Source organism: Macaca fascicularis, chromosome 7 (assembly GCF_037993035.2).
Source record: "Macaca fascicularis isolate 582-1 chromosome 7, T2T-MFA8v1.1".
Taxonomy (NCBI): Eukaryota; Metazoa; Chordata; class Mammalia; order Primates; family Cercopithecidae; genus Macaca; species Macaca fascicularis.
In genome coordinates, this window is record NC_088381.1 from 117,462,228 (window position 1) to 117,479,528 (window position 17,301).

The window sequence follows — 17,301 nt, forward strand, 5'->3', positions numbered from 1 at the left end:
AGACATCAACCCAGTGTCTTGGTTCCCAACCTACAAAAACTATGAGATAATGTGTTTTTAATTTGTTATAAAATTTGGGGTAATCTGTTACACAGCAATAAATAACTAATAATGTGGAAAGACAATAAAATTCCAGATATCATGGTTTGATCAAAGAATAAGGGCGAAATAGCAAGACTAGGAATAAGAGGGGTTACACTGGAAATGGAGTTATCTGTGTGAATAAAGGCCGTTGGGAGAAGCAAACTGATGCTTCTCCAGATATCAGTATGCCAATATAGAAAAAGCAGAAAGAAATATGAACTATGGCAAGCTCAGTGGAAACTGGACTCTTAAATTTATTGAGGCCTCTGTTACTGTAGGGCACACTACCAATAGAAACTCGGTAACATTAAACAAATGCAAAGTGCTATCATTAAGGAGAAAGTGAGAAGAAACTTTTTTCCTTGGGGAAAGAGAGCAAAGGCAAATCATCAGACCATTAAAAAAGATCAAGAATTAATCTTTACTCTTCTGCAGCTAGAACAAGGAATACCAGATAATACAAACTCTTTGTATTCAGAGTCACTTTTTCTGGTCACCTGAATATAAATTAATAAAGTGTTTGTATAAATTCAATCTTAACTGGATAAATTTCAATAAACTTTCCATTATTATATATTAATAGAGTCCCCAGAAATTTTCCACCACGTTCAACTTTTCCTAGGCAGCTCTTACAGCTTCTTTCCCAAAGTTTGAATTACTATGTTTCCTCCTGGCATTATGATGGGGGTGAAGTCCAGCAGGGCTAAGACTTGAGTTCTGGTCCCAGCTCTATCTAACCAGTCATAGGACCTCAAATAGGACCTTTCCTTTCTGAAACCTACCTCCTTATATGTCAAACAGAGTTGATAATGCCATACTTCACAGCACTGATGTCAGAATAAATAATAGATGAAAAAGCACTTGGGAAACTATAAAGTGCAGTGCAAATTGGAAAGGTGAATTCCTTTTAGTGGCCATATTTTTCAAAGAAGGCCGCCTCTCAGCTACTGTCCTTTCCCCCATCATTTTAGATCTTTTATTAATAGAAAATGTTCTCTCCAGTACCCACTCTCCCTTTGATTATAACAATAACAATGTATCTGTGCTTTCACCCACCCGCCCGCCCACCTCCTTTCCTCTCCTGTTGTTCACATTATTATTTCTGCCTTCTCAGAGCCTGCTCTCCATTTCCTTTTACTCTCTCTGCCTTCCTCCATATGGGAGACATTTCTCCCCAGTAAATGCTTCAGGCCTACTCTTGAAAAAACCATGGTGGAGTCATTCTGTTATCTCTTTTCAGAGAGCTACCTGCCCAGTTAGGGTTTGTGCCACAAGCCTAAACATCAGGTCTGAATTACCTGGGCCAGTGCGGTCCAGTACTGCCTGTAGACCAGGGATACTTACATTCTGACCAACACTTTCTCGCTTTCCTAAGGCACCAAATTCTCCAGTGTTTTAAATTCCAGGAGATCGTATCCCCTACCAAGCTGGCCTACACAACTTTCCCACAGGGAGACAGTTGGTGATTAAGAACACGGGCTTCAGGTCAGGCCGACGAAGGCAGATAACAAGGTCAGGAGTGTGAGACCAGCCTGGCCAACATGGTGAAACCCTGTTACCACTAAAAATACAAAAATTAGCTGGGTGTGGTAGTGCACACCTGTAATCCCAGCTACTCAGGAGGCTGAGGTAGGAGAATCACTTAAACCCAGGAGGTGGAGGTTGCAATGAGCCAAGATCACACCATTGCACTCCAGCCTGGGCAATAGACTGAGACTCCATCGAAAGGAAGAAAGAAAGAGAAGAAGGGGTTGAGAATAGAATGAGTCACCCTGGGCAAATGACCTAAACTTTCTGGGCTCCGGTTGTCTCATGAGGATAACGTCTGCCTCCCAAGGTCACAGGTATGTGTCAGATAGGACCACATACATAGAGTGCCAAAAAATGTACCAGGAACAGGAAATGGCTCCATAAATGTTAACTAATCAGTGATCATTACTGTTTACAAGGTTTCAGTTCTTCTCTCAAGCTATCCTGCACTCCTGCTGCCGCATTCCCTTCCTCTCTTTCAAAGTTCTCACTCGCTGTCTTCCTGCTGATGCTAACAAGCCCATCAGGGCCCACCCCCTCTGCAAAGCTATTCTTGCCACACCCTCCTACAATGAGGTCTTCTTCATTAGAACTTCATAGGCCTTGTCTTAACCATTCATTTACTTGTCATGTTCTTCCTGGTGCTGTTCATTACCTTTCTACACGTGATGCCATTTAGCCTGAGCAGTCTTTATTTGCTGATTTTGTGACTTATTATAAGTACTTTACCAAAAAGTACTTTACCTTTATATAGGCCCAGTCATGTGGATGCTGAATTTTGAAACAATATAAGGATACGCCAGTGAGTAACACCGAACAGATCGGTGTTGGCCACATTTAGGGTCCAGCAGTGGGCCAGGCTTTCCTTGGAGCTCCCTTTGTATTTTCTAGAGATGGTCCAACTAATAAGAGGATACAGCTCCAACAATGCTTTGTCAGTAAAATTATCAGAAATGGAAATAACAAAAGAGATATAGACTTGTGTTCCCGAGTGGTAGTGAGAAGATTCTACGGTTAAAAGGTAATCAGATAAAAGTCATTAGATTCTAATTACGGTCATCTGGCTGGAAATTGCAAAAATGTACACCTGGAAGTCTTGATCTTTAAAACAGATAAAACTTGGGGCAAGGTTAGTAAAGTTGAAAAGGAGGGCCAGCAATAGACAGCAAGGAGGGGCAGTCAGGAGAGAGAGATGTCCCACCACATCATAGGTGCCAGGGCAGGGCTTCCCAGGACCCAGGAATAGATTTCAGCAGCCCCTACAAACTTGAGGATGCCTTCTGGAAGGACCACATATTCCTTTGCCCCTCCTCCTGGCCCTATCCAAAAAGACTAAATCAGGGCTATTCTCAAGGCCAATATTAAAGGAGGCCTAGGATGATTTCAAGGATCCCTACCCAAAGAAATGTCTCTCCACCAACTTGCTGATTCTTAAAAACCTTTTCTCCTGCAATTAGAGACTGAGGTTTAAAAGGTAAATGCAGTTCACACATTGACTGAACAATCAACAAATGCACATAGTGCTAAGTCATCCTTTCTGGGTTTTATTTGGGTATGAGGGAATCAAAAACACCAGTGAAGGATGAGACTCCAAAGTGAGTCAACCAACTGTGAACTTCAAAGCCAAAGAGAACTTGTGTTCCAGGATAGCTTTCTCCAGCTGTGCTGGTATGCACAAAGGCAGCTCTGCTACTTAGGACACGTTGTGACTCTAGAAAGGTGTAGACTTGAACTGCAAGCAATTCTAAACCCTCCAAGAAGTAAAACATCTTAAGGCTAGACAAGGTAGAAAAAGGTGACCACTAGCAAACCACGTGGGCCTGCCCTGGAACTGTGCCACAAAGTACAGTAGTTAGTAGTCAGAATAATTGTTGAAGAGATTTTCTCCACACATCTCAATTAGGATTGAAGGGGGTTGATATGGACTGAACTGTGCTCCCCGTCCACCATCCCTATATTAAAGCCCTAACACCCTGTGTGACTGTTTTTGGAGATAGGGCTTTTAAGGAGGTAATTAAGATTAAATAAGGCTGTAAGGGAGGAGCCTTAATTCAATAGAACTGTGTCCTTATTTAAAAAAAAAAAAAAAAAAAAAAAGAAGGGGCCAGGTGCAGTGGCTCATACCTGTAATCCCAGCACGTTGGGAGGCCGAGACAGGAGGATCACGAGGTCAGGAGATTGAGACCATCCTGGCTAACATGGCGAAACCCCATCTCTACTAAAAATACAAAAAATTAGCCGGGCATGGTGGCAGGTGCCTGTAGTCCCAGCTACTTGGGAGGCTGAGGCAGGAGAATGGCATGAACCTGAGAAGCAGAGCTTGCAGTGAGCCAAGATCGCGCTGCTGCACTCCAGCCTGGGCGTCAGAGCGAGACTCCGTCTCAAAAAAAAGAAAGAAAGAGAAGGTCAGGCATGGTGGCTCATGCCTGTAATCTCAGCACTCTGGAAGGCTAAAGCAGGCAGATCACCTGAGGTCAGGGGTTCGAGATCAGCCTGGCCAACATGGTGAAAAGCCATCTCTACTAAAAACACAAAAATTAGTCAGGCGTGGTGGCACATGCCTGTAGCCCCAGCTACTCAGGAGGCTGAGGCATAAGAATAGCTTGAGCCCGAGAGGCATAGGTTGCAGTGAACCGAGATCACACCACTGCACTTCTGCCTAGGTGACAGAGCGAGACTCTGTCTCAAAAAAAAAAAAAAAAAAAGTAAAGGAAGAGACACTAGAAATACATGTACACAAAGGCAATGTGAGGACACAATGAGAAGGCAGCCATCTGCAAGCCAGGAAGAGAAATCTCACCAGAAACCAACTCGGCCAGCACATTGATATTAGACTGGTAGCCTCCAGAACTATGAGAAAATAAACTTCTTTTTTTTTTTTTTTTTTTTTTTTTTGAGACGGAGTCTCGCTCTGTCGCCCAGGCTGGGGTGCAGTGGCCAGATCTCAGCTCACTGCAAGCTCCGCCTCCCGGGTTCCCGCCATTCTCCTGCCTCAGCCTCCTGAGTAGCTGGGACTACAGGCGCCCGCCACCTCGCCCGACTAGTTTTTTTGTACTTTTTAGTACAGACGGGGTTTCACCGGGTTAGCCAGGATGGTCTTGATCTCCTGACCTCGTGATCCGCCCGTCTCGGCCTCCCAAAGTGCTGGGATTACAGGCTTGAGCCACCGCGCCCGGCCGAGAAAATAAACTTCTATTGTTTAAGCTATTCTGTCTGTGGTATTCTGTTATGGCAGCCTGAGCTGAAAAATACAGGGGTCTAATTTATAACTGTCCAACACACACAGCGAGAGAGAGAGAGAAATACTTACCAGCAGAGAAGGCAATAGAGAACTAGGGCTGGCCCCTGCAGAATTCTTTCAGTGGGCTCCAGGGTATGGGGTGCAATGTCCGTGAATACTCCCTGATATTGTTTGGCTGTGTCCCCACCCAAATCTCATCTTGAATTCCCACGTGTTGTGGGAGGGACCCAGTGAAAGGCAATTGAATCATGGAGGCAGGTCTTTCTCAAGCTATTCTTGTGATAGTCTCACAAAATCTGATGGTTATTATAAGGGGGATTTTTCCTGCACAAGCTCTCTTTTTGCCTGCTGCCATCCACGTAAGGCATGACTTGCTGCTCCTTGACTTCCATAATGATCATGAAGCTTCCCCAGCCATGTGGAACTGTAAATCCAATAAACCTCTTTCTTTTGTAAATTGCCCAGTCTCAGGTATGTCTTTATCAGCAGCATGAAAACAGACTAATACACTATCACATTAATAATTTTTACCCCATCCCAACATAGTTATTATAATAGAAAGAAGTTTTTTCATAGGGTATTAGTACATACAAGTCAACAAACACTTATGAGGCACCTACTGTGCCAAGCAATAAGACAGGGAGTACAAAGATCACGATATCTGCTTTCAAGGACCTTATAGCAGGCTCATCAAGATCCTGGACTGAGCCACACTCTGCCCACTCCTCCAGACAGTTTATACTGTGCACCTAAACCATAAGTATTCTCTAATCCTACAGACCCCCGGCTCTCTGGATGGTTTGCTAGTGGACACCTTTTTCTACCTGGTCATGCCTTAAGAGGTTTTACCTCTTGGAGGGTTTAGAATTGCTTGCATTTCAAAAAGAACCCAGGGTTCTTCATTTGCAGTTTTTCTCGGTTTTGGAAAGCAGAATGGTGGCTGGGAAGAGCTCTGGACATGGAGTTGGGTCTGGATGAGTTCCAGGCTCCCACTTCAAGCCGATGACCTGTCTGACCTAGTCTCCACCATAGGTAAATGAAGACAATAATACTTACCTGATAAAATTATGTGAGGATTTAAAGAAATGTGTATACTTAAGTGCAAAGTTATACAAACAAAATGCAGTAGTACTGATAACTAACATGTACAGACTGTTCTCTACACACCAGGAACTGTGGTTCTTAGAGATAGAGAAAAAAAAATAAGTGTTTTTCCTTCTCTCTCAGACTCAACAAAACACTCTGACACCAGGTATGTGGGAATTTCTTCCCACACATCAAGCAATCAGTGTTCCAGCAGACACCAAACAGATGCCCTCTAATTCAATTCAACACTGATGTTATCAACCTGGAGATAGCATCAGGCCTCACAGGTTAAGGGCTCGTCCCACAAGACTGCCTCCCACTTCAGATGCCAATTGCAGGCCCCAGGTTGTGACCTGTGCTTCTGCCCAGAAGGCTGTAAGTCAGGGTTCCCATGACTTCCTCCCAGGGCTTGATTAATTTGCTAGAGCAGCTTACAGAACTCAAAGAAACACCTTACTTACATTTACCCACTTATTATGAAGGATATTCAAAGGATACAGATTGACAGCTGGATGGAAGAGATGAATAGGGCAAGGTACTGGGGAGGGGCGCAGAGCTTTCATACCCTCTTGGGAGAACCAGGCTTCAGGCAGCTCCACATGTTCAGCTCCCCAAGCTCAGTCATTCTGGGTTTTTATGAAGGCTTCACTGCATAGGCATGATTGATTGAATCATTGACCAGTGAAGATCAACCTAACCTTCAGCTTCTTTCCCCTATTCAAAAGTTGAGGGGTGAGGTTGAAAGTCCCAAGACTCTAATCACATGGTTGGTATCCTTGGCAACCAGCACCCCCACTCCTAAGGCTATCTGAGAGCCCCGGCCACCAGTCATCTCAATAGCATACAAAAAGACACTTACCACTTAAGAAATTTCAAGGGATTTGGGAGCTGTGTGCCGGAAACAAATGGCAGAGACTAAATATATATTTCTTATTATATTACAACATAACGGTGGTCAGTCTTCATAATAACCATGACAAGTCTATGACATGGTACTATTATGACCCTCATTTTTACTAATAAAAAAAGCAGTGCTTTAAGAAGTTACACAACCTGGCCAAGGTCACAGGACTGAGAATTTGAAGCTTGGTAGTTCAACCCCTGATCTCTAGGTACCTATTAACTTATTATATTTTCCCCCTGGTTGCATAACCTTTTCATCAATTATCTTAGGTACTTTCTAGTCATCTGGATTTATCCCTGATCATCATAATGTAAAGGATTGATACATACTTTACAGATGAGAGCCACAAAGAAAAGAAAGAAATATAATAGGTAGAAACTTAAGTAACAGGCTAATCATTAGAAAGACTTAAGAGAGACTACTCACTCAGGCTGCTGCCAAGTCCATGCCTCTAAACGCACTCCATTACTCTTTTAAAGAACCCTAATGCATGAAGTTGGTTATTATTACCAAATCTCTGGCATAAGGGAAATTTTTCTGATTTTTTTAACCTTGAAAATTGTTCCTTTTAAATCATCATATTAGACTACCTTTTTTTTTTTTTACCATTCGAACAGGTAAGCAGGAATGTCTTTTTTTTTTTTTTTTTTTAACTGAAGAAAAGCTTAGTTTTTCCCTGCAACTGCATACAAAGCCTTTTAACTGTGTGATTGCTCTGCCATCTAGCTTCCTAAGCCTATATAGCTGTTCATGAGATACTCCTGGGGTATATTAGGGATAAGCACTGCTTTGGTTTAAAATGCCTTGGTTTAGATTACTTTAATGTTCAATGATCATACACATACACACACACACACACACACACACACACGACAATAACAGTAATCATCACGTCTCCTTCTCAACAGGAAACAGTCCTTGTTTGAAATGTCAGTCTACAATGTTGTAAGGAACCCCTGAGCCAGTTGAAATTTCTTCTTGTTAAATAAAGGTCAACTGAACAGCGCTCTTTCTTTTCAAGTGTCTGGAATGCAGATTTTGGACTTAAACTGTGTAAAGTTAACATGAAAGGCCAACAAATAAATCACTGAGCATTCATCCATCTGTTGTTTGACTAAATTGTATCAATTTAGATGAAAAGAGAAAGCTTTTTCTAGTTGTCTGTGTATGTCATGGGACATACCCTTAAGTTACCCAGAATAGTGTTTATTATAGAAATATTACTGTTCCAGGGCTAAGTGCAGTGGCCCATGCCCGTAATCCTAGCACTCTGGGAGGCTGAGGCAGGCAGATCACTTGAGGCCAAAAGTTCAAGACCAGCCTGGCAAGCATGGTAAAAACCCCATCTCTACTAAAAATTACTATTGTTCCTAGACAATAGTAACATATCACTTAGGAAATGAAGATAAATCTCTACTTTTGGCCTGAACCTGGGTTTGAGACCATATGAAATCACAGTCCTTAGAGCTGGACATGGTGGCACACACCTGTCGTCCAAGCTACTCAGGAGGCTAAGATGGGAGGATCGTTTGAACCCAGGCGTTTGAGACCAGCCTGGGCAACATAGTGAGATCCCTCCGAATAAATTTTTTAAAAAAGCAAACACTGTCCTTGAGTAGAGTCATCAATATCAGGAAATAAATGTCCTCATCTCCCTCAGGATAGGGGACCCTGTTGCCAGCAGAGTGTGAACACATGAGTGGCAAATAGAGACAAGGCTATTCTCATACCACATGGGACCTGAATCTTTTCTTATGAAATTGCTCCTTTGTTATTAAAGGATTTGTACTCAGTTGCCCTGGAGGTCTTGGTGTTCTACTGTGTTTTTCCAGAGTGGCCCCACCACACAACACACACACACACACACACACACACACATTTCTTTCTCTCTGTTAAGACACCTAATTCTAAGATGTTTTCAGTTTAAAATGAGTAGGAAAAAGGTATGCTTCCTATGCCATCAGCAGTTTTCAATGAGCAATTGTAATGCAAGAAACAATTATAAAGTGATCAGATACACAATGTGATTTGTCAGAAAAAATTGTGAAAGACTTAGAAATAGACCAAAAAGTCTACAGTCATACCACACTGAACATGCCAATCTCATCTGATCTCAGAAGATAAGCAGGGTCAGGCCTGGTTAATACTCAGATGGGAAGAGTGAACCATAAAGATAGCTGAGCATTTTCTGTAAACAAAAAATAAAATCCTAAGCCCCTCCACCAACTGAAGACTCCCTCTGAGCCAAGGGAGCCACAGAGAAACCTGAAAACCTGACTTCCCAGCCATGACTAGAAGGGAGGTTAGATATGCCTCGTTACACCCTCCTCCCTTTTGGAGTTTAGGCACAACTGACTAGCATTAACATTAAAACAGTGATCATAAGACTGACAAAACAGACTCTTTGTGGCAATAAGATACCAAATTCCAGCCTGACTCTGGTATAGCATCACATGACAGAGAGCAGACCCTAAAGAAAATGAAAATATTTTGCCCCCAAACATATTTATTTGACATATTTTGAAATGGCCCTGAAAAGCTATCATTCACAGGAGAAATTTGCATCTTAGAGAATCTTTATTAATATAGTCAGGCCTTTCCTGGATATAGAAGAGATTAACTAAGAGTGTGACACCTTTTATGATTCAAAAGGAGACATTTACTATCTATTCTCTCTGAAGGCTGTTACCTGGAGGCTTCATCTACATAGCAAGAACCTTGGTCTCTTCTGCTGAGTCACGAAAAGAAAAAAAAAGAACCTAGTCCCCTAAACCCCTTTTATCTTAACTAAAGCATTTCTTTCTGTAGTCTTTAGACAAAGCTTAACTCTTCAACCAATTGCCAATTAGAAAATCTTTGAATCCAACTATGACCTGTAAGTTCCCCCTCTTCAATATATCTCACCTCTGTATGTTGAACCAATGTACACATTGCACGTATTGATTTATAATTTCAGCTGTAATGCCTTTCTCCTTCAAATGTATAAAACCAACCTGGAACCCAAGCATTCTGGGCAAACTTTCTCAGAACCTCTTAAGACTGTTCCCTTGGCCATGGTAACTCGTATCGGCTCACAATAAACCTCTTTAAATATATTCCAGAGTTTGGTTTTTTTAAATCAACATTTCAATGAGAAAAAATGTATTGTGTCCAGTACTCTCTCCTGGCTTATCTAATTCTATTGATACAGGAGCTAGAAAAAAATTATTTAGGCAGATAGTGAGGATAAGAGAGTCCTCAGCAAGATTTCCCTTTTAATAAAAAGCAGCCCCAAAATCATTTCTTTTCTAACAAAGAGCAGCCTGAAAAATCAAGTTGCAGACAGATAAGCAAGCTGGAATCCGCATAGGTAAATGCTGGCAGCTGTGCCAATAGAAAGCTCCATCTTCCCTTTTCTTTGTCACAAAGTATGCAGTAAAGAAGCAGACAACATGGCGCTGGTGAGGTAGAGAACCTATCTGCATAATAAAGGATTAGGGTGGTGAAAGATTAGGGTACAGTGTAAATGGCACACGTGATCCAACCAATCCTTTGCACCATATGTAAATTAGACACTGTCTCCTCAAACACATCTATAAAACCAACCAATTCTTGCTGCAAACCAGGAGATCTGCTTGGAACCACCTCCCTCTGCACAAGGGAGCTTTTCTTTTTTGCCTATTAAACTTCCACTCTTAAACTCACTCCTTGTGTGTCTGCATCCTTGATTTCCTTGGCAAGAGGTACCTCAGGTATTACCCCAAATGGATGATGCCGCTTCACTATTAGGTTTTATTATCTTTGGCCTACTCATAACTCTGTAAATAACTGATAGCAAAGCAAAAATTCTTGTCTACAGACATGCAAGTAGATTCTGACTGCTTGGAGGAAACACTGATTTCCCTCTACCCATAGTGTTAAAGAAAAAATTATGGCCGGGCACAGTGGCTCATGCCTGTAATCCCAGCACTTTGGGAGGCTGAGGTGGATAGATCACCTGAGGTCAGGAGTTCGATACCAGCCTGGTCAACATGGCAAACCCCATGTCTACTAAAAAAACAAAAATTAGCTAAGTGTGGTAGTGGGTGCCTGTAATCCCTGCTACTCAGGAGGCTGAGGCATGGGAATCGCTTGAACCCGGGAGGCAAAGGTTGCAGTGAGTTGAGATCGTGCCACTGCACTCCAGCCTGGACGACAGAGCAAGACTCCATCTCAACAAAAAAAAAAAAGAAAGAAAAAATTATTCGGTGATACTTGTTAAAGCACCATAATTTTTTCGTTAACACTGTGGGTGGAGGGAAGTAAAGAAAAATTATTCAATGATACTTGTTAAAATATGTAAAGATACAGATTCAGAACCATTGAGATAAATATAGGGACCACTACAACAGGATTTTGTAGTGAAGGAGAGAGATTGTGCCCAATTCCAAATCCAGTGTAGGCAAAAGAAAATTTACAGTCAAGAACCAGGGTGGAGGTCAGTGGATGGAAAATTACTATGAGGAAACATCAAGGTGTAAAGGGGACTCTGCATAAACCCACCTAACAGGAGTCTTGCTGAAGACAGACCAGGGTGATCAGACATCACCTAGGGGATGATGGAGGATCAAAGGTAGAAGATGATCAGACATTGAGAGTAGGGGGTTTTTGTTAAAATGCCTTACCAGAGTTCTTGCTAAAATTGGATTTTACAAGTGCACAAATGGGCCTAGGAGAAGTTTCAAGAGCCTGACTAAAGTTTAGTCAAGCAAAGAATCTTTTTCAGTAGGAAAAGCCAGTTTTACATTCATTTGTAAATTTATTTCATGGCCTATTTTTGTTTCTACTCTTTCAAGTTCGTCTTTGAAATAGCTGTAAAATCTTTCTGGTTCCCTCATAAATTAATCAGTTATGCCTGTAAGAAAGTCACGAATTTACATTTTTTTTTTTTTTTTGAGATGGAGTCTCGCTCTGTCACCCAGTCTGGAGTGCAGTGGCACAATCTTGGCTCACTGCAAGCTCTGCCTGCTGGGTTCACGCCATTTTCCTGCCTCAGCCTCCCGAGTAGCTGGGACTACAGGCGCCCGCCACCACGCCTGGCTAATTTTTTGTATTTTTAGTAGAGATGGGGTTTCACCATGTTCGCCAGGATGGTCTCGATCTCCTGACCTCATGATTGGCCTGCCTCGGCCTCCCAAAGTGCTGGGATCACAGGCATGAGCCACCGCACCCGGCCCCATTTATTTATTTTTTTTAATTTTCCTCTAAGAGACCTTATTTTTTTACCAGCCATTTTAGGAGAGAAGTGGAAATCAGGTAGCAAGAGAATAAAGGGCTATATATTCCACTGGGTTTCTCTAAAGTCCCCAGACTCAGTTTAAAAGAGAAGGGACAGCCAGGTGCAGTGGCTCACACCTGTAATTTCAATACATTGGGAGGCCGAGGCAGGAGGATCTCTTGGCCCAGGAGTTTGAGACCAGCCCTGGCAACATCTCAACAAAATGCTGTCTGTACAAAAAAATAAAAATAAATAAAAAATTAGTCAGATGTAGTGATGCACATCTATAGTCTCAGCTACTTGAGAGGCTGAAGTAGGAGGATCACATGAGTCTGGGAGGTTGAGGTTGCAGTGAACCATGATCTTGCCACTGCACTCCAGTCTAGACAACAGAGTGAGACTCTGTCTAAATAAACAAACAGGCCAGGCATGGTGGTTCACGCCTGTAAACCCAGCACTTTGAGAGGGTGAGGCAGGCGAATCACCTGAGGTCAGGAGTTTGAGACCAGCCTGGCCAATATGGAGAAACCTCATCTCTACTATAAAAATACAAAAACTAGCGAGGCATGGTGGTGCATGCCTGTAATCCCAGCTACTCAGGGCGCTGAGGCAGGAGAATCCCTTGAACTTGGGAGGCGGAGGTAGCAGTGAGCCAAGATCACACCACTGCACTCCGGCCTGGGAGACAGAGTAAGACTCCATCTCAAAATAAAATAAAATAAACAGACAAACAAATAAATAAATGAATAAATAAGAGAAGAGGCAACACGGCAATTCACCCAGACTTTCAGCCTCAGGTCTGAGCCTCACAGCCTGAGTGTCATTGAAGGGGTCACATCTAGGCTCAGGGATCCCTTTGATTTCCCAGTTTTCTTATTAAACCAGCTTGGATGAATCATGGCTTTTCCCAGAAGAGTCAGGAACCTCAGATATCACATTGTGGACAATGTACTAAGCACAATGATAACTTCCCTTTAGCTTAAATAAGAGTATTCCAAAAGCATACTACTTATTTAACAAAGACATGACCATGACCATTCATACAATACAGTAACCAGAGTTTCCCAAAAACTGAGACAAAATTGAGGAAAAAAAATACTCAGTTTATTTAACATCCCTTTGTGCATTGTCGCAGGCAGTGTAATTAAGACCTTGAACTTTGAAGTCAGACAGCCTGAATTCAAATCCCATTTCTACCTTTTTTGTAGCACTGTAGAAGTAATTGACCTAACCTCTCTGGATCCCAAATTTCCTTATGTGTTAAATGAAACTAATAATAATTCCCTCACAGAGTTTTGGTGAGAATTTTAAAGTGTTTGGCAGGAACAGATGCATAGTAAACCCTCAACAAATGGTAGTTATTATTACTGTTATTATATTCTATACTTCTTTTATATAAAACATATAACTGGCTAGGCACGGTGGCTTACACCTGTAATCCAGCACTTCGGAAGGCCGAGGCAGACGGATCACGAGGTCACAAGGTAAAGAGATCGAGACCATCCTGGCCAACATGGTGAAACCCGTCTCTGCTAAAAATACAAAAATTAGCTGGGCATGGTGGGGTGCATGCCTGCAGTCCCAGCTACTCGAGAGGCTGAAGCAGGAGAATCGCTTGAACCCAGGGGGTGGAGGTTGCAGTGAGCTGAGATCGCACCACTGCACTCCAGCCTGGTGACAGAGCGAGACTCCATCTTAAAACAAACAAACATATAACTATACTATCTTACAGTAGTAAATAGGATAGGAGTTGAGGCTGAAGGCTTTGTGATCAAATACTTTTCATTACATTTTGAGGCCCACCCCTCCCATGCCCCATTCCTAAGGTCCAGTCACTGGAGCCTCTTTTATAAGGTCACTGCAATAATTTGAATGTGCTCCCTAAGGTTAAGGGTTGGAAAGTTAATCCCCAACGTAACAAGTATTGGAGGTGGGGCCTAATAAGAGGTGATTAGGTCATGAGGGCTCTGCACTCATGAATGGATTAATGTCATTATCAAGGGAGTGAGTTTCTTATGAAAGCAAAGTTAGCCCTCTCTTGCTTTCTTGTTCACACCTTCTCTTGTCCTTCCAGCATGGGATGACGCAGTGCAAAGGCCCATGCTATATGCTGGTGCCTTGGTCTTAGACTTCCCAGCCTCGAGGACTGTGAGCCAAACAAACTTGTGTTCATCATAAATTACCCAGTCTATGGCATTCTGTTATAGCAACACAAAACAGACTAACATAGGCACTAATCCCATGACCTTATCACCTCTCAAATGCCCCACATCTTAATACCATCACACTGTATCACACTGCAGATTAGGTTTCAACACATGGATGGAGGGAAGAAGGGGCCAGGAACAAACATTGAGACCATAGCAACAATAAAACTTCCAGAAGATAATACAGAAAAACATTCTCATGATCTTCAATGAGGGAAATATTTTTAAGTAAGTTTTTTTAAAAACCATAAATATTGATAAATCATACTACATTAAAATAAGTAATAACCGGAGGGTTTACGAAGTGATTACATATAAGATTTTTATGCAAAATCTGAATTTCTTTTCTATATGCAGCAACAAACAACTGGAAAATGTAATTTGAAGAAACACACCATTTAAAATAGAATTAGAGAAAATCAAGTACCTAAGATTCATTCTACTGAGAGATGTACGAGAACACTACAGGGAAAAATAAAAACTTATTAAGAGACATGAAAAAAGATCCAAATTAGATGTATACTATATTTGCTGATAGGACAACTTCAAAAAGATATTAATTTTCCCAAAACTGATCCACAGATTCAATGAAATTCCAAACAAAATCTCAACAGGATTTTTCACTGAACTTCACTAGCTGATTTTTAAATGTATATGGAAAAGCAAAGATTTTAGAATAGCCAGACTATTTCTGAATAAGAAAATGCAGGGGGAGACTTGCCCTACCAAATGTGAGGACTTATTATGAAGCTGTAGCAATTATAACAGTATGATCAAAAATAGACCAATAGAGCACTAAAATAGAAAATAGAGCTCAGAAACAGACCCAAGCATGTTTGAAACTTCGGTATATGAGAGAGGTTGCATATCAGATTTGTTAAAGTATAATTTTCTAACGGATTAAAAAAATTCTATTATGCAAAAGATTTTATTCAATTCATTGATCAATGAGGAAATCTGTCAGATGCTAAAATTAGCCCAAAGAACATTTAATGAGTTAGATGTGTATAGAGGCAATGTAAAAAAAGAAATTTTAGGTAGTTTTGGGTTTATGGAAAATCAGTTCCTATTTCTCTAAGATTATTTGTTATATTAGATAGAAATTATTTACATCTCTAGTAGAAAAAAATATGTAAGTTAATCTCTCTTCCTACAGTTGTAAATTGTTCAACCGCTACAGAATCAAGCCCAGAACCTCACTTGAAGGATTCCCAATAATCTCTTTCTGCTATTTCCACATTTCAATAATTATTTTGACACATGAATGGGAAGAAAAGAGACTTTAATAAAATAAAAAGAACTATTTAATAAAATAAAAAGAACCATATATAAATGGTATATATATACCATATATTCATATATGGTATTTCATCTCTTTTCATATGAATAACTACAAATACATATAAACTCCAGATGAAGTAAAAATTTAGGTATCAAAAACAAACTTGAACACTCTAAGTATTAAATATAGGTGAATATCTTTTAGAATGTGGGAAATTAAAGAAGCTCTTTTTTATTTTTTCAAACTTTTACATTCAGAAAATACATATGCAGGTTTGTTACCCGGGTATATTGGGTAATGCTGAGGTTTGGGTTATGAATGATCCCACCACCTAGGTACTAAGCATAATAGCCAATAGTTTTTCAACCCTTGGCCCCCTCCTTCCCTTCCCTCTTTAGTGGTTCCCAGTGTCTATTGTTATCATGTTTATGTCCATGAGTACCCAATGTTTAGCTCCCACTCGTGATAACATATAGTATTTGGTTTTCTCTTTCTCCATTAATTCCCTTAGGATAATGGCCTCCAGCTGCATCCATGATGCTATACAAAGGACATGATTTCATTGTTTTTTATGGCTGCATAGTATTCCATGGTGTATAAGCACCACATTTTTTTTTTTTTACCCAATCCACCATAGATGTACACCTCAGTTGATTCCATGTCTTTGCTATTATTGTGAATAGTGTTGTGATGAACACGTGAGTGCATGTGTCTTTTTAGTAGAAAGATTTGTTTTCTTTCAGATACATATCCAATAATGGAATTGCTGGGTCTATTTGTAGTTCTGTCTTAAGTTCTTTAAAACTCCCCAAACTGCTTTCCACAGTGGCTGAACTAATTTACATTCCCACCAACAGTGCATAAGCATTCTCTTTTCTCTGCAGCCCCACCAGCATGTGCTGGTTTTTGACTCTTTAATAATAGCCATTCTAACTTGTGTGAGATGGTATCTCTGTGGTTTTAATTTACATTTCACTGATGGTTAGTGATGTGGAGCATTTTCTCATATGTTTGTTGGACATTTGTATGTCTTCCTTTGAGAAGTGTTTGTTCCTGTCTTTGGCCACTTTTTAATGGTTTTTGTTTGTTTGTTTGTTTGTTTGTTTGAGACGGAGTATCACTCTGTCGCCCAGGATGGAGTGCAGTGGCGTGATCTTGGCTCACTGCAAGCTCCGCCTCCCGGGTTCACACCATTCTCCTGCCTGAGCCTCCGGAGTAGCTAGGATACAGGCGCCCGCCACCACGCCCGGCTAATTTCTTTTCGTATTTATGGTAGAGATGGGGTTTCATCTTGTTAGTCAAGATCGTCTCGATCTCCTGACCTCATGATCTGCCCACCTCGGCCTCCCAAAGTGCTGGGGTTACAAGCATGAGCCACTGCGCACGGCCTAATGGGGTTATTTGGTGTTTGCTTATTCAGTTGTTTAAGTTTCTTATAGACTCTGGATATTAGAAATTTGTCAGTTGCATAGTTGTGAATATTTTTCTCCCATTCTGTAGGTGGTTTATTTGCTCTGTCCATAGCTTCTTTTGTTGTGTGGAAACTATGTAGTTTAATTTGGTCCAACTTGTCTATTTTTGCTTTTGTTGCTATTGCTTTTGAGAACTTAGTTATAAATTATTTCCCAAGGCTGATGTCCAGAGTGGTATTTCCAAGGTTTTCTTCTAGGATTCTTCTTTTTTTTTTTTAAGTTCTGGGATACATGTTGATATATTTTGACTGTGTCCCCA